At 38.9% G+C, this 18,914-nt stretch overlaps 1 long non-coding RNA gene across 2 annotated transcripts in view; it reads right to left on the bottom strand.

Annotated features, from left to right (window-relative positions):
* Positions 1-1,012: 1,012 nt before the first annotated feature.
* LOC143663214 (uncharacterized) overlaps positions 1,013-18,914 on the bottom strand; it is a 53,587-nt gene continuing 35,685 nt past the window's right edge. The window contains exons 1-3 of one of the 2 annotated variants that reach the window (XR_013165870.1): positions 7,747-7,810; positions 4,322-4,495; positions 1,013-1,093 (exon numbers count right to left, since the gene is read on the bottom strand). This is a non-coding gene — a long non-coding RNA (uncharacterized LOC143663214). Of the gene's footprint in view, positions 1,094-4,321; positions 4,496-7,746; positions 7,811-18,914 lie in introns of those variants that run through there. The other variant, XR_013165871.1, reaches the window with a different exon arrangement.

Raw genomic sequence — 18,914 nt, 5'->3', positions numbered from 1 at the left:
TAGTACATTTCCTAATACAACTTATGTGGACAGTTTAATTTAACACTATAAGTACATGGAACCTTGAGTAGGGTATGAAATTTTGTAGGTTTGTCCAGAGTGATGCGCTGATAAATCCCAGAGTGATTTGAACAGTGAATAAAAAAGTATTTGCAAAGTCCCATTGGAGGAATGGTGAGAAAGGGGGAAAATTCAACTTCCCCATGTGGAGAATTCATGATATTCTCACAAGCAGTGGGGACAACCAAAGCTACAGGCTGACCCCTCAATCTTGGAGTTTGTTCATACAAAACTTATCCCCGCAAAGGATAGGCTAAGCCTACTTAAAACTAGGCCCAAGAGTCACCCCCAGGAGAACCTCTTTTGTTGGTCAGATGTGGCCTCTCTCAGCCAACACAACAAGCAAACTCACTGCCGTCCCCCTCCCTACATAGGATATGACTCCCAGGGGTGCAAACCTTCCTGGTAACATAGGACAGAAATCCTAGAATGAGCTGGGACTCAGCATCAAGGGATTGAGAAAACCTTCCTGACCCAATGGGGGAAGAGAGTAATGAGACAAAATAAAGTGTCAGTGGCTGAGAGATTTCAAACAGAGTTGAGAGGTTATCCTGGAGGTTATTCTTATGCATTGTTCTAGTTTGCTAGCTGCTGGAATGCAATATACCAGAAATGAAATGGCTTTTTAAAAGGGGAATTTAATAAGTTGCTAGTTTACAGGTCTAAGGTCGAGAAAATGCCCCAATTAAAGCAAGCTATAGAAATGTCCAATCAAAGGCATCCAGGGAAAGACACCTTCGTTCAAGAAGGCCAATGAAGTTCAGGGTTTCTTTCTCAAGTGGAAGGGCACATGGCGCACACAGTCAGTTACTCTCTCATCTGGAAGGGCACATGGCGAACACAGTGTCATCTGCTAGCTTTCTCTCCTGGCTTCCTGGTTCATGAAGCTCCCTGGGAGGCGTTTTCCTTCTTCATCTCCAAAGGAAATGGAGAAGCTGGTGGACTCTGCTTCTCATGGCTGTGTTGTTCTGCTCTGCTCTCTCTGAATCTCTCCGTTCTCCAAAATATTTCCTCTTTTATAGGACTCCAGAAACTAACCAAGATGCACCCAAATGAGTAGAGACATTTCATCACCTAATCCAGTTTAACAACCACTCTTGATTAAATCACATCTCCAGGGAGATGATCTGATTACAGTTTCAAACATATAGTATTGAATAGGGATTATTATTCTGCCTTTACAAAATAGGATTTTGAAGAAAACATGGCTTTTCTAAGGGACATGCATCCTTTCAAACCAGCACATGCATTATATAGATATCACTTTTTTATTTAAGGCATATTGGAGAAGCTGGAGGGAAGTGCCTGAAAATGTAGAGCTGTGTCCCAATAGCCATGTTTCTTGAAGATGATTGTATAATGATACAGCTTTCACAATGTGACTGTGTGATTGTGAAAACCTTGTGTCTGATGCTCCCTTTATCTATGGTATGGACAGATGACTAAAACATATGGATTAAAAATAAATAAATAATAGGGGAAACAAATGTTAAAATAAATTTAGAAGATTGAAATGCTAGTGATCAATGAAAGGGAGTGGTGACTGGTATAGAAAAAAATAGGAGAAACAAAGGCTAAAATATATTAGGTAGATGGAAATACTAGCAGTCAATGAGAGGGAGGGATAGGGGTATTGTCTGTATGAGTTTTTCTCTTTTTTCTTTTTATTTCTTTTTCTGAATTGATGCAAATGTTCTAAGAAATGATCATGGTGATGAAGACACAACTATGCGATGATTAAAAAACAAAAAGCACCCTATCCACTGCCACCTCGGGGCAGCTGTTTCTCTCTTGAAACACTGCCCAGGTGGCTCCGTTTCTCCCTGAAATAAAGCCTTTGCCTGAACTCCTCGTCCTGTCTCGTTCTTGGTGAGTTTGCCTTTTGCAGAGCTGACTTGGCATCTACAGAGAACAGAGACACGGATGTTTGGAGATGCTTGGAGCTCAACCTAAGTCACCATGAGATGTAAAGCAAGCCAGAACCTGGAGAAAGCCAAGGGAAGCCAAGAGATGAAAGCCAGCCCTGGAGAAGCAAGTGAAGGATCCCCACAGGAGCAGAGGTTGAAAGCAATGGCACCCAGGAGCAAGTGACCGGCAGACACCAGCCACGTGACTTCCCACCTGACAGAAGTGTTTTAGACTCATCGGCCTTTCTTGAGTTAAGGTGACCTCTTGTTGGTGCCTTAATTTGGACATACTCCCTTCTTTACAACTGTAAACTTGTAACTTATTAAATTCCCCTTTTAAAAGCTGTTGCAGTCTGGTATATTGCATTCTGGCAGCTTACAAACTAGCACACTTCCCACCCCCGAAGGTATCTTTCCTACCAGCCTGCCAGCATCTGCTGCGGCTCCTTCCTCCCATCTGCAGACTGACCCCTCCCCTTGGGCTTTGAGTCGCATCCACCAACCACACAAAGACTTCATTCCTTCAGCCATCTGTCTCCCCTCTCTACTGGTTCATCCCTGTGGACCAACCAGAAGGCCCCACTTTCTCCCACCTCAAAAGAGAGGGAGGAAGGAAGGGAGGAAGGAAAGGAGAAGAGAGAGGGAAAGGAGAAAATCCCTAAACCCCACTTCACCCTCCAGCTTTTTTCCTCTTATGGAATGTTGTAATCAACCATAATCCAGAAACACACTTCACTTTCTGTTTTTGTTTCATAAAAAAAAAAAAAAATCTGACAGAACTTTGTTTATTTGAAAACTTGTCTGTAACCATGAGAGAACAAATATCCATTCTAAACAATTGTTTCTACTGAGCTTCTCCTTCAAAGAAAAAAAAAGCCTTGGTAACCTTTGCCATCCATGCATTTACATCAACTGGTACAATTTTGAATTAATTTTCACACTAGACTTTTTAATATGACTTATGTGACTAAATTTCTGTACCACACCATCTAACTCAACCTGTCTGGGTAGTTCATTTAAACAATTCAAACACATGAAGCCCAGAATGGGACGGATGGCTTGTACTGTATAGTTAATGTAATACCACACACACACAAAAATGTAATACCACGATACATCCCAGAGTATGTTGGGCAGATAATTAAAAAGTATAGGGTGCATAGGTGGTTCAGTGGTAGAAAGTTCAGCTTCCACATGGGACACCCGGGTTTGATTCCTGGACCATGTGCTCCCCAAAAAAATACAGGCAAAGCCCCTTGAGGGACTGGAGAAAAAATATGGATCTATTAAACTTTTCCACTTGGAAAATCCCTGAGACTGTCTCAAACCCTAGGGACTCCCAAGTTAATAGGCTAGGCCTTTGATCTTGAGGCTTGCTCTTGTGAAACTTATTTCTGTAGCAGAGAAGCTAAGTCTATAACTGTGACTAAAATTACTTCCAAAGAATTCTTTTGTTGCTCAGATGTAGCCTCTCTCTCTCTCTAAGCCAACTCGGCAGGTGAACTCACTGCCCTTCCCCTCTATGTGGGACATGATTCAGGGGTATAAATCTCCCTGGCAATGTGGGACATGACTCCCAGGGATGAGCTGGGACTTGGCATCACGGAATTGAGAAAACCTTCTTGACCAAAAGCAGGAAAAGAGAAATGAGACAAAATAAAGTTTCAGTGGCTGAGAGATTTCAAACAGAGTCGAGAAGCTATCCTGGAGGTTATTCTCACGCATTATATAGATAGTCCTTTTTAGTTTATGGTATACTGGAATGGCTGGAGGGAAGTATCTGAAGCTGGTGAACTGTATTCTCGTAGCTTATTCTTGAAAATGATCGTATAACTTTCACAACGTGACTGTGTGAAAAGTGAAAAAGCTGCTGATGCTCCTCCCTTTATCCAGGCTATGGACAGATGAGTTAAAAATAAGGAATAAATAATGGGAGGTAAAAAAAATTGGGTAGATTGCAATACTAGTGGTCAATGAGAAGGAGGGGTAAGGGATATGGATGGGGTTTTCTTCTTTTTATTTCTGTTTCTGGAGTGATACAAATGTTCTAAAAATGATCATGGAGATGAATACACAATTATGTGACAATATTGTGATTGTATACTTTGGATGGACCGTATGGTGCGTGAAGATGTTTCAATGACAATATTTTTCAAAAAAATCTGCAACTCATTAAAGAAAAAAAAACTGCAACCCACACAACTCCCTGTTATATCCCTTTATCTGCTCTATTTTTTTCCATAACACTAATGAGTTTATTTATTAAGTTTATTTATTGGCTGTCTCTCCACTCAATCGTAAATCCACTAGTACAGGGATATTTGTTTGTTTATTGACATAACCAAAATACTTACAAAAATGCCTGGCATGCAGGGAATTATCCTTCTAAGCCAAAGGAAATGAAGTTGGATGGCAGTAATACTCCAGGCTGTCACAAGGGGGCATCACTAGATCCGCTCCGGTTGGCCTCAGGCAGCCCAGTCTTTCCCAGACTGAGATGTTGAGCCTCAACTTTCCTCTGTTTGGGCCTGGGGAGGAGAAGACAGTTGACAAAATACAGTTACATTTTCCATGAAGTTAAATGGATTTCGTGTTTTAAAGAAGTGTCCTTTATTTTGAGATCAGGTCACTATGGGTTTTTTTTTTTTTAGTCTTGAAAGGTCATTTCTTTTGTATATGATGGTAAATAACATGCAGTCCGCCAGAACTTTTCTTGAAATTTTATTAGTTCAAAAATCGGGGAACAGGGGGTGCAAGGGTAGTTCAAGGGCAAAATTCTCACGTATTATGCTGGAGACCCGGGTTCAATTCCTAACCCATGTACTCCCCAAACCGATAATCAAGAAAGCAATCAAAGAACAAAACAAACAAAAAATTCAATAAATGGTGCTGCAGTAAGGGCATGTTCATGCGGAAAAAAAGAATGAAATGTGGCCTCCACCGTATAGCATACAACAAGCAAACAAACAAACAAACCTGGGAACCACTGGTCTAAAGTGGTTAAGGTTTCATAAAAACAATGGAACTTTAAAAAAATGAAATCTTAAGTAGTATGCAAACATCTAACTCAGGTATACAGGGAATTTAATATATATTTGCACCCAACTTTTTATTTTGGAAAGGTCAAAACTGCACCAAAGTGGAAAGAATTGTGCACAGTGAATACCTAAGTAGCTATATACTCTTTGATACATTTCCTTTATCTCTTTCCGTGTGTGTGTTCACTGAGGTTTATGAAGAGTTCAGATATGACATTTCACCACTAAATACTTCACATTATGTTTCTACTAAGAACAAGGACATTCTACAGCTCTCATAGAATTACTGTGCTAGTCTGAATAATACCCCACCCCAGGTATGTCCCCAGCATCCTAACCCTTGACACCTGTGAACATGTTAGTTTAATTGATAAAAGGGACTTTGCAGGTATGATTAAGAATCTTGAGGCAGGGATTATCCTGGATTACCCAGGTGGGCCCAGTGTAATCACAGGGGTCCTTATGAGAAGGAGGCAGGAGGATCGTAGTATTAGTAGATCTTGTCCCAGTACAAAAAGGGGGCCGGGGGCCAGGGAATACAGGTAGCATCTAAAAAGTTGAATAAAGCAAGGAAACCTCCCCTGAAGCCTCCAGAAGGGACATAGCCTGCCACATCTTGATTTGAAACTTCTGACTCCCAGAACTGTAAGATAGTAAGTTTGTGTTGTTTTAAACCACTACATTTGTGTAGTGATTTTGCAGTGATTCTTTTATAGCAGCAACAAGAAAACTAATATTATTATTAACTTAATACTGCCATCTAAAACAGAGTACACATTCAAATTTCCCCAACTGTCCCAGAAATACACCTCCTGCTTTCTTTTGTTTCTAAATTTAGGATCCACTTGTCATGGTTAGGGACAGGTGTCAACTTGGCCAAGTTGTGGTACCTGTTCATCTGATTGGGCAAGCGCTGGCCTGTCTGTTGCAATGAGGACATTTCATAGGATTAGGTCATGATCGCGTCAGCTACATCCACAGCTGAGTCCATTTGTAATCAGCCAAAGGGGAGTGTCTTCTGCAATTAGTGATGCTAAATGCAATCATGGGAAGCCTTTTAAGGAGGACTCAGAGGAGACAGGTTGCATTCCTGCTTTGGCTGGTGAGCCTCTCCTGTGGAGTTCATCCAGGCCATCCATTGGAGTCATCGGCTTCAGAGCCTGCCCTGTGGATTTTGGACTCTGCGTTTCTACGGTCACGTGAGACGCTTTCATAAATTTTATATTTGCAAGTGTTCCCTGTTGGTTCTGTTTCTCTAGAGAACCCTAACTAATACACCACTTAAGGTGTATACATTGTATATGGTTGTCTTATAGTATACGTTTATTGCTAAAGTTAAAATTTATAATGATTACTGTCTGTCCTAATCTACATAAAAATTTTAAATAGCAGATATACCTCACATTTTCAGTTTTATATTACTCTCAGCCCTGAGCTTAACTCTTGCTTTACTTTGGTTGAAGAAGCAGATGCTGACTCACTCACTTTTTAACTGCTTGTCTGCTATCTTGGGGTAGTCCATTTAACCTAATCTAGAGGCACAAATGAGGATAAGGAAATACGTTTCAAAGTTGCATCAATAATAATGTCGAACAACTGATCCTACTCATTAACTAGGGAAGTTTTATCTCTATAAATGAAACCAGAATGACACCTATCATTACATTCCATATTCCAGTGACTGTAACAGTTCCTGGCACTAGTAATTCTGTCACACACTCTTCTCTGTATAATTGACCCTAGCCAACAACAGACTAGGTAGAAAATCCACTTCATCTTTATTTTTATCATTATAACCACCATCAAATGTCTCTCCCCAGATTCCTACTTTAAACAAATGATCCAGTTCTAGTTTTAAGGCTAAATTATCTCATTAGAAAAAAAACAAATATAAATGCCATTTGAAAAGCAGCCAATTACATTCATTTTAAGTGGTTTCTTTTTAAAAAAAAATGGTTTGTTTTTGCAAGCAATCAAAATTTACACAACTGTGACACTTAGAGCCAGAGCTCTAGAAAAGTGTCTGGGTCTAACCTGGCCTTGAACCCAGGTACGTCAAAAATATTGGTTTGAAAAACTTCCTGTGAATAGATAAGCTCAAGCTTGAACATTAAAAAAAAAAAAAATTTATCCAAGGCCTGGACAAAAACTGGTAAACCTGATAACCCACATGTTAGCAATATCTGACTGCCAGCTCCTACAAAGCACAGAAGAAAATTCAAATCCCTGTTCGGTGGTTTGACTACTTCGTCCACAACTAAGCTGAAGACAAAAGGATGAGGTGCACCTGGCTATCACCGTATGTCCTTCAATACTGCGCTACTGGCAAATGAGACATCAAATGTAAGCTGAATATTATATTCTATACACCGTGTATCGAAACCATTCATTCTCCCCCACCCCCCAACACTTTCAAGCAAAGAACAGGCATGAATATTTTCACACACTCTAAAACACATAAACGCACAAAAATACCCTAAAAAGCATGTTATAAAAAACACTTAAAAAATCCAACAAAACATTGTAATGAATATTGTTTAGAAAAACCAATCGCTTATTTACGCTGTATTTCTATTTTTCACATGAACTACTAGCTCTGCATAAACCCTAAAGCAGAGCCTCCAAAAATTTTATACACCAAGTATGTATGTTGTTTTGGTTTTATCAATAAATACAGATAGTTGTCTTGGGTACAGATTCAGGTAACTGCAATCCCAGACACACCAATGGTTACTATGTACCCGAAAGAAATTGTGACATCTTCTTGTATCGCTATCAATTATATTACTGACTCTTATCTACAAGGGGGAAGAAACGTCGAAAGTAAAAGACTAGAAAATTTAAAATTAGAAAATGTGATGTGCAATGCATTGTGGGCATGCAAATGAAGCTGAGCCACCACAGTCACGTTTCCAGAAATACTTTGAATATTTTCCTTTTCATGCTAGAACTGTGGCTACCACCAGTGGGCAGAGCAGGCGCCAGATTTATTCTCAGTAGCGAGAATTCTGCCACTGAGCCACCATTACACCACCTATATGACTTTATTTTTAATAGGTGCTCCAAGTAAAAATGTCTTAATAATTCACAAAAAGATTCATCTTTTTTGATACTGTTGGTAGTTCCTCCTATTCAAGGAAAGCTCTGTCATAACACTAAATGGATACAAGCCTAAGCGCCAGAAATCTCAGTCTAAATTCCAGCAACAAGGTATTAAAATATAAAAATGTCCAGGTTTAAACAAAAGATTACAAAACATACAAACAAATTGGAAAGGAGATTATTAAAAATTAGAAATCATTAATGAGGAGGACCTGACCTGGTAATTCCAGACAAGAACATGTTTTTAAATGGTCATAGGATGTAATGTATCCTGGATAGAATAGTAGAACATAAAAAAAGACATTAGGCGCCTTTCGTTCCCCTTGCTCTGGGGAGGCGGAGTGGGGAGGAGAGGGGAGGGGAGGGGAGGGGAGGGGAGGGGAGGGGAGGGGAGGGGAGGGGGACGGGTCTAAGGGACCCCGCCAGGTCGTGTTAGCACTGAGGTGCAGGGCTTTAAGGAATGTGCATGGGGGGCGTGGGGGAGAGTACCCGCCCATGCCAGCCGCTGGCCCTGCTGGTGGTGCGCCCAGGCGAGGCGGGGGCGGGGCCAGAGGACAAGGCGGGGTCCTACAAGCAAGATCCGAGCGCCAGACAGCGAGGGCGCCACGATCCTGGAGGAGCTGAGGATTAGGAGGCCCAGTCGGGCAGCGAGGGGACACGGCACCGGCAGGGAGCAGACGGGTGGGGGCGCGAGCAGACAGTGCACGAAGGAGGGCTGCCGCGAGACCGCGAGCCAGTTGGCTAAGCAGGGCATACTGTGGGTGTGCAAGAAGCCCCACACTAAAATGTACATCTATGGGCTACCATTCGAGAATCTCAGATTTTTCCTTGTACCTGCTCCGGAATATAGGAGGCTAGAAGAAATACATTTTTTTTTCCATTACAATCGACTTTTCTTTCTTTTTTTGTGAAAAATAACATAAATATAAAAAAGCAATACATTTCAAAGCACAGCACAACAATTAGTTGCATAACAGATTTCAGGGTTTGATATGGGCTACAATTCCACAATTTTATGTTTTTACTTCTTGTAGTCTAAGACACTGGAGATTACGAGAAATATCAATTTAAAGATTCAGTAATCATATTCATTTGTTAAATACTACCTTCTCTGTATACCTCCATCATCACCTTTGATCTTTCGCTCCCACTCTTCACGGGTATTTGGGCTATGGCCATTCTGTCCTCTTCACCTATTTGACGGTCTTTTGAGGTGCAGAAGATTTGGTTTTAAGGGAGTTCCCATTTATCTATTTTTTTCTTTTGTTGCTTGTGCTTTGGGTGTGAAGTTTAGGAAGCTACCTCCTATTACTAGGTCTGGAAGATGTTTCACTACATTTTCTTCTAGGAGCTTTATGCTGCTAGTTCTTATATTTAGGTATTTGATCCCCTTTGAGTTAATTTTTGTATAGGGTGTGAAGTAAGGGTCCTCTTTCATTCTTTTGGCTATTGATATCCAGTTCTCCCATGCCCATTTATGGAAAAGACTATTTTCTCCTAGTTCAGTGGATTTGGAGGCCTTGTCAAAAATCAGTTGACCGTAGACTTGGTGGTCCATTTCTGCACTTTTAATTCAATTCCATTGCTCAATACTTATCTTTGTGCAAGTACCATGCTGTTTTGACCACTGTCACTTTATAATGAGTTTTAAAGTCAGAAAGTGTTAATTCTCCCACTTCGTTCTTCTGTTTTAGGAGGGTTTTAGCTGTTCGGGGTCTCTTTCCCTTCCAGATAAATTTGTTAACTAGCTTTTCCAAGTCTTCGGAGTAGGTTGTTGGAATTTTGATTGGTACTGCATTGAATCTATAGATCAAATTGGGTAGAATTGACATCTTAACTATATTTAACCTTCCTACAAATGAGCAGGGTAGGTCTTTTTGGATCTTCTTTGATTTCTTTTAGTAATGTTAAATCGTTTTCTGTGTACGATTCTGTAGTCCTTTACGTCCCTAGTTAAGTTCATTTCTAGGTACTTGATTCTTTTAGTTGCTATATTGAATGGAATTTTTCCCTAACTGACACCTCAGTTAGATCATTGCTTGTGTATAAAAATGTTGCTGATTTTTGCACATTAATTTTATATTCCACCACCTTGCTGAATGTGTTTATTAACCCAAGTAACTTTGTTGTACATTTCTCAGGATCTTCCAAGTATAGTATCATTTCATCTGCAAATAATGAAAGTTTTACTTCCTCCTTTTCAGTTGGGATGCCTTTTATTTCTTTATCCTGCCTGATTACTCTAGTTAGGACTTCTAGCACAACGTTGAATACTAGTGGTGACAGAGGGCATCCTTGCTCATTCCTGTTCTTAGGCAGAAAGCTTTCAATCTCTCTCCATTGAGTATGATGCTGGCTACCAGGTTTTCATATATGCCCTTTCTCATATTGAGGAAGTTACCTTTGATTCCTATCTTTTGAACTGTTTTTATAAGAAAAGAATGTGTTGAATTTTGTTGAATACTTTTTCAGCACCAATCGAAATGGTCATGTGATTTTTTCCCTTTTGCTTCTTAATGTGCTGTATTTTATTAATTGCTTTTCATGTGTTGAACCATTCTTGCATTCCTTGCGATTATACACCACTTGGGTGTGGGATATAATTCTTTTCATGTTTTGTTGGATTCGATTTGCTAGTATTTTGTTGAGAATTTTTGCATCTGTTCATAAGGGAGATTGGCCTGTAGTTTTCCTTTCTTATATCGTCTTTACCCGGTTTTGTTATTAAAATATTAGCTTCATGAAGTGAGTGAGGTAGTATTCCTTTTTCCTCGATTTTTTGGAAAAATTGGAGTAGGATTGGTGTTAGTTTGATAAAATTCCCCTGTGAAGCCATCTGATCCTGGTCTTTTCTTGTGGGAAGATTTTTGATAACAGATTGAATTTCTTCACTTCTGATTGGTTTGTTGAGATCTTCTATGTCTTCCTGAGTCAGTGTAACTTGTTTGTGTGTTTCCAGGAACTTATCCATTTCATCTAAGTTGTCTAATTTGTGGGCATATAGTTGTTCATAGTATCCTTTTATGATTTATTTTATTTCTTCAGGGTCTGTGGTAATGCACCCCTTCTCTTTTCTGATTGTGTTTGTTCGCATCCTCTCTCTTTTTTTCTTTGTTAGTCTTGCTAGTGGCCCATCAATTTTATTGATTTTCTCAAAGAACCAACTTTTGGTGTTATTGATTCTTTCTATTGTTCTTTTGTTCTCCCATTCATTTAACTCTGTTTTAATCTTTTTTATTTCTCTTGTATTGGCTTTGAGGTTAGTTTGCTGTTCTTTCTCAAGTTCCTCCAGGTAAGCATTAAGTCCTTGATTTTTGCGCTTTCCTGTTTTTTAATATAGGCATTTAGGGCAATAAATTTCTGTCTTTTAGGGCAATAAATTTCTGTCTCAGGACAGCAGCGTTCCATAAGTTCTGCTCTGTAGTCTCATTTTCATTTGTTTCCACATAGCTACTGATTTCTCTAGCAATTTCTTCGTTGACCCACTGATTGCTTAATAGTGTGCTATTTCTTCTCCACATATGTGAAAGTTCTCATTCTTTGGTAGTTATTGAGATGCAGCTTCATTCCATTGTGATCAGAGAAAATGCTTTGAATAATTTCAATGTTTTAAATTTATAAAGACCTATTTTGTGCCCCCAACATATGATCTATCCCAGGCAATGTTCTATGAGTGCTAGAGAAGAATGTATATCCTGGCGTTTTGTGGTGTGTGCTGGTTTGAAAGGATTTATGTACCCTAGAAAAGCCATGTTTTAATCCCAATCGATCTTGAGGGAGGAACCCTTTCTTCTAACCCCTATTCAGTACTATAGGTTGGAAACTTGATTAAGTTATCTCTACGGAGATATGACTCAATCAGCTGTGGGTATCAAACTTGCTTAGATGGAGATGCGTCTCCACTCGTTCTATGTGGGTCTTGATTAGTGTTCTAGCTGCCAGAATGCGATATACCAGAAACGGAATGTCTTTTAAAAAGGAGAATTTAGTAAGTTGCTAGTTTACAGTTCTAAGTCCGAGAAATGTCCCAATTACAAGTCTATAGAAATATCCAGTTCAATGCATCCAGGGAAAGATACCTTGGTTCAAGAAGGCTGATGACGTTCAACATTTCTCTCTCAACTGGAAGGGCACGTGGTGAACATGGCGGCATCTGCTGGCTTTCTTGTGGCTCTACAAAAAGGGACTCTCTCCAAAATGTTTCTTCTTTTAAAGGATTTCAGTAAGAAACTCCACTTTCAATGGGTGGAGACACACCTCCATGGAAATCATCTAATCAAAAGTTACCACCCACAATTGGGTGGGTCACATCTCCATGGGAACAATTAAATTCTCCCACCCAACAATATTGAATGAGGATTAAAGGACATGGCTTTTCTGGCGTCCACCACAGATTCAACCCGGCGTAATTAGTTTACTGGAATCCTATAAAAGAAGAAGTATTGGGGGAAAGCTTCAGAATGCCACAGAACCGTGAAGCAGAGAGTTCTTTGCCAGTGACTTTTGGAGATGAAGAAGGAAAACGCCTCCTGAGGAGCTTCATGAAACAAGAGGCCTGGAGAGAAAGCCAGCAGATGCCACCAGGTTTGCCAGGTGCCCTTCCAGCTGAGAGAGAAATGCTGAGCATCTTTGGCCTTCTTGAACCAAGGTATCTTTCCCTGAATGCCTGAGATTGGACATTTCTATAGACTGGTTTAACTTAGGACATTTTCTTGGCCTTAGAACTGTAAACTGACAACTTATTAAATTCCCCTTTGTAAAAGCCGTTCTATTTCTGGTGTATTACATTCAGGCCACTAGCAAACTAGAACAGGGTGTAATGACCTATATATGTCTGTTAGGTCTCATTCATTTATCAAGTTGTTTAACTTCTCTATTTCTTTGTTGATCTTTTGTCTCGTTCTATCTACAGAAGAGAGTGGTGTATCGAAGTCTCCTAATATTATTGTTGAAACAATAATAGATAGATACATCTATCGCTCCCTTCAGTTTTGCCAATGTCTGTCTCATGTACTTTGGAACTCCTTGATTGGGAGCATAAACATTTATGATTTTTATTTTTTCTTGGTTAATTGTCCCTTTAATTAATATATAATGTCCTTCTTTGCCTCTTATGATGCCTTTAGATTTAAGTCTGTTTTGTCCAATATTAGCCTAGTTGCTCCTGCTTTCTTTTGGTTATAACTTGCATGGACCATCTTTTTCCATCTTTTCACTTTCAATCTGTTTGTACCCTTGTGTCTAAGATGAGTCTCTTGTAAGCAGCATATACCTGGATTATATTTCTTAATCCATTCTGCCAATCTGTGTCTTTTAATTGGGAAGTTTAGTTTATTAACATTCAAAGTTGTTATTGAAAAGGCATTTCTTTTTTTATTGTTTACAACCGTATTTTATTTCATTAGTGAAGGTTTTCAAAATAGATGATGTACATTTATGTTTTTTTACCTTATTGGAACATAAAAATAATAACCCCCCCAATTCCAAAGTAATCTTGATAACTGAGACTGGATCTAACCAAAATGGGCCCATCTGACATGCGCAGTAGCTTAGACTTTAACCTACAAGTCACCTAAACCTCATTCCGCCTTTTCCTTACACAGTTCTGTCACTAAGCAATGTGCACATGCTTGGTAATTAGATCACCTTAATTACATCATCTGGGGCCACTGTGTTCATTATCCTAAACACCGCAAATCTTTCTCTAATATTATAGAATTACTGCAGTTCAGGGAGACAGATTTTGAGCTGCTAGGCCATCTGCTCTCTTACTATGCACTTCATAATAAACTGTTTCTGTCTTTAAAACTCCGATGTCCATAGTACCTGGAACGTTGAGTAAGGCACAAGATTTTTTATATATATATATTTTTATTGAGAAATTTTCACACACGTACATTCCACGAATGGTGTACAATCCATGGGTCACAATATCATCACATGGTTGTGTATTTATCACCATGGTCATTTTTTATAATATTTGCATCACTCCAGAAAAATAAAAAGAAAAAAGAAAAAACTCATATATACCTTACACCTCACCCCCCCTCTCATTGACCACTAGTATTTCAATCTACCCAATTTATTTTACCCTTTGTGCCCCCATTATTTATTCATTTTTTATCCATTTTTTTTAACTCATATGTCCCTACCCTGGAAAAAAAGGAGCATCAGACACAAGGTTTTCACAATCACACGGTCACATTGTAAACGTTAAATCTTTATATAATTGTCTTCAAGAATCAAGGCTACTGGAATACAGCTCAACAGTTTCAGGTACTTCCCTCTAGCCTCTCCAATATACCATAAACTAAAAAGGGATATCTATATAATGCATAAGAATAACCTTCAGGATAACCTCTCAACTCTGAAATCTCTCAGCCACTGAAATGTCATCTTATTTTATTTCTCTCTTCCCCCAAAGCTCAATCCCTCGATGCTGAGTCCTGGCTTATCCCTGGATTTCTGTCCCACATTGCCAGGGAGATGTACACCACTGGGAGTCATGTTCCATGTAGGGGGTGGTGCTGGGGGGAAGGGCAGTGAGTTCACCTGCTGTGCTGGTTTGAAAGGATGTATGTCCCCTAGAAAAGCCACATTTTAATCTAAATCCCATTTCATAAAGGCAGAATAATCCCTATTCAATACTGTATGTTTGAAACTCTAATCAGATCATCTCCCTGGAGATGTGATTTAATCAAGAGTGGTTGTTAAACTGGATTAGGTGACGACATGTCACCCATTTGGGTGGGTCTTGGTAAGTTTCTGGAGTCTTATAAAAGAGGGAACATTTTGGAGAAGAAAGAGATTCGGAGAGAGCAGAGAATGCTGCAGCACCATGAAGCAGAGAGTCCACTGGCCAATGACCTTTGGAGATGAAGAAGGAAAATGCCTCCCGGGGAGCTTCATGAAATAGGAAGCCAGGAGAGAAGAAGCTAGCAGATGACGCAGTGTTCACCATGTGCCCTTCCAGATGAGAGAGGAACCCTGAACTTCGTCGGCCTTCTTGAACCAAGGTATCTTTCCCTGGATGCCTTTGATTGGGCATTTCTATAGATTTGTTGTAATTGGGACATTTTCTTGACCTTGGAACTGTAAACTAGCAATTTATTAAATTCCCCTTTTTAAAAGTCATTCCATTTCTGGTATATTGCATTCTGGCAGCTAGAAAACTAGAACATCTGCCCAAGCTCCAAGCCAATTTTTTAACTTACTTGATTCCATGAATAATTTTAAAACCCAAGGAGCAGAGTGCTTGGCACTTAGAAGGCACTGGAGAAATATTTATCCAATGATTGCATGAGTATTTTTTCACTTAAAAAACTTCTATATCTACTAATTAATTTTCATTAACTTAAGCATTATTCTGTTTAAGGGTAAAAAACAACTTAGACAAAACTCTCACTGCCTGGATGCCTGCTTGTTTCTCACTACAGACTCCAGTGGCAATGGGTCCAATCTACTAACTGGGGTATGTTCTCATAAATCTTCATCTCAAGATGCTAGCCCCCCAAAGCTATAGGCTGAGACCCCAGTCTTGGGGTTTGTTCATATGAAACTTAACCCCACAAAGGATAGCTCAAGTCTACTTAAAATGTAGGCCTAAGAGTCACCCCCAAGAGAGCCTCTTTTGTTGCTTAGATGTGGCCTCTCTCTCCAGCCAACACAACGAGCAGTCTCACCACCCTACCCTTCTCTACATGGGACACGACTCCCAGGGGTGTGGACCTTCCTGGCAATGTGGGCCAGAAATCCTTGAATAAGCTGGGACTCAGCATCAAGGGATTGAGAAAACCTTCTTGACCAAAAGGGGGAAGAGTGAAATGAGATAAAGTATCAATGGCTGAGAGATTCCAAACAGAGTCAAGAGCTTATCCTGAAGGTTGCTCTTATGCATTAAAAATATATCACCTTTTTAATTAAGGTGTAATGGAAAGGCTGGAGGGAAGTGCCTGAAAATGTAGAGCTATGTTCCAGTAGCCATGTTTCTTTTTTTTTTTTTTTTAATTTTTTTATTAATTTTTAAAAAAATTACAGGAAGAAACAGAAGCATTCTTAATATGTGATCATTCCATTCTACATATATAATCAGTAATTACCAATATCATCACATAGTTGCATATTCATCGTCATCATTGTTTCTTAGAACATTTGCATCAATTCAGAAAAAGAAATAAAAAGACAATAGAAAAATAAAACGAAAACAGAAAAAAAAAACATACATACCATACCCCTTACTCCTCGCTTTCACTGATCACTAACATTTCAAACTAAATTTATTTTAAAATTTGTTCCCCCTATTATTTATTTTTATTCCATATGTTCTACTCATCTGTTGACAAGGTAGATAAAAGGAGCATAAGACACAAGGTTTTCACAATCACACAGTCACACTGTGAAAGCCACACCATTATACAATCATCATCAAGGAACATGGCTACTGGAACACAGCTCTACATTTTCAGGCAGTTCCCTCCAGCCTCTCCATTTCCTCTTGGATAACAAGGTGATATCTACTTAATGCATAGGAATAACCTCCAGGATAACCTCTCGACTCTGTTTGGAATTTCTCAGCCATTGACACTTTGTCTCATTTCACTCTTCCCCCTTTTGGTCGAGAAGGTTTTCTCAATCCCTTCATGCTAAATCTCAGCACATTCCAGGGTTTTTCTCAATCCCATGATGCTGAGTCTCAGCTCATTCTCAGATTTCTGTCCACGTTGCCAGGAAGGTCCACATCCCTGGGAGTCATGTCCCGCGTAGACAGGGGTAGGGTGGTGAGTTTGCTTGTTGTGTTGGCTGGAGAGAGAGGCCCTAGTAGCCATGTTTCTTGAAGATGATTGTATAATGATAAAGCTTTTACAATGTGACTGTGTGATTGGAAAATCTTGTGCCTGATGCTCCTTTTATCTACCTTATTGACAGACGAGTAAAACATATGGATTAAAAATAAATAATAGGGAGAACAAATGTTAAAATAAATTTAGTAGATTGAAATGCTAGTGATCAATGAAAGGAAGGGGTAAAGGGTATGTATGTATGAATTTTTTTCTGTTTTCTTATTTCTTTTTCTGAATAGATGCAAATGTCCTAAGCATGATGATGAATATACAACTATGTGAAGATATTGTGAGTTATTGATTATATATCAAGAATGTAATGATCATATGGTAAGAAATTTGTGTTTGTATGTGGTTATGTTTAATAAATTAATTAATTAACTAAAAAACAAAACAAAACAAAAACTCCAGTGTCTCAACAGCTGGTTATTGAGCGCATGAGGCAAAAGAATCTACCGCCTTTTTCCGGGAACAAGAGATCCTGAAAATAAGGGTAACACGCCTGCGTATTGTCAATGTTTTTTTGAAACTAAACTATTTTAAGACTAAGTTATTCCTACTAATCTTCAAAGAATGATGGTTAATTTGGATAAAAGATACCTTTTTCTTAAATTTTGTCCTAGGAAAACGTAAAAAAGGCAAATCTACTAATAAGCATAACAAATAAGTGTCAAGGGTATTTCCATATTCAGATAATAAAGTTTTGTGCCTTGAATTTAACTCTGCAAATATTTATACATTTGTTCTTTCTTATAGATGGTTTTTAAGCTCTGAAATACATATCAAGTTTAACTTAAGCATTACATTCTAAGAAGTACTTGTGGAAGGAATGTTCTTCCTCAATTTTTACGTGTGTTTTGCATGTCTGTGCAGAAACACTTTACACAAATGAATCATCCAAGTCCATTTGTTGCTTAAAAAGGGGGGGCATTAGAGAAAATATGAACAAAGTATAGACTTAAAAAATATGGTCCTAATATGCTACAAGAGCTAGAGGGAAACAGACAAGAACTAAAGTAAATCAGGAAAAGAGTAGATGCATCCAAAGACAATAACAAGAGAAATGGAAATTATGGAAAGGATCCAAACAAAGCTGAAGACCAGAGTAACAGAAATTTAAAGTTTCCTAGAGCTGTTTAACAGCAGATCTAAGGTCGCAGAAGAATCAGGGAACTTGAGAACGACACAATTTAAATCATTCAGTCTGAAGAACAGACAGGAGACAAAAATGAAGAAAAGTGGACAGAGCCTGAGGAGCCTGTGGGACACCATCAAGCAGACCAATAAATGCACGTGGAGTTCCTGAAGGAGAAGAAAGGGGCAGAAAGAATATTCAAGGAAACAATGGCTGAAGACTTCCAATAGTTAACGAAACACATGAATGAACTTATCTAAGATGCTCAACTCACTCCAAACAGGATAACTCTAAACAGACTCACTCTGCAACATATAATCAAACCATCAAATGATAAAGATAAGAAGAGAATTCTGAAAGCCACAACAGAGAAGCAACATGTCACCTACAGGAAAAATTCAGTAAGATTAGGTGTCGTTTCTCATCGGAAACCACGGCAAGAGGAAGATATATTTAAAGTGCAGAAAGCAAAAAATTGCTATCCAAGAATTCTATATTTGGCAAAACGATTTGTAAAATAAGGGCAGCATTAAGACATACCATGATAAATAAAGCTGAAGGGCTTCATCACTACTAGACTGACCCTAGTAGAAATGCTAAAAAGAGATGTGCAAGTTAAAAGGAATGGATACTACACAATTGAAACTACATGAAGAAATAACCATCTCCAGTAAAGACAATAACAGGGGTCAATATAAATACCAATAATATTGTATTTGGGGTTTGTGACTCAACTTTTCACTTCTTACAGGATCTAAAAGACAAATGCAGAAAATGTAATGATAACTCAATGGCTTTGAACCCATAATGTGTAAACATATCATTTGTGACA

Source organism: Tamandua tetradactyla, chromosome 2 (assembly GCF_023851605.1).
Source record: "Tamandua tetradactyla isolate mTamTet1 chromosome 2, mTamTet1.pri, whole genome shotgun sequence".
NCBI classification, from domain to species: Eukaryota; Metazoa; Chordata; class Mammalia; order Pilosa; family Myrmecophagidae; genus Tamandua; species Tamandua tetradactyla.
This window is presented reverse-complemented; position numbering and strand designations above follow the sequence as displayed.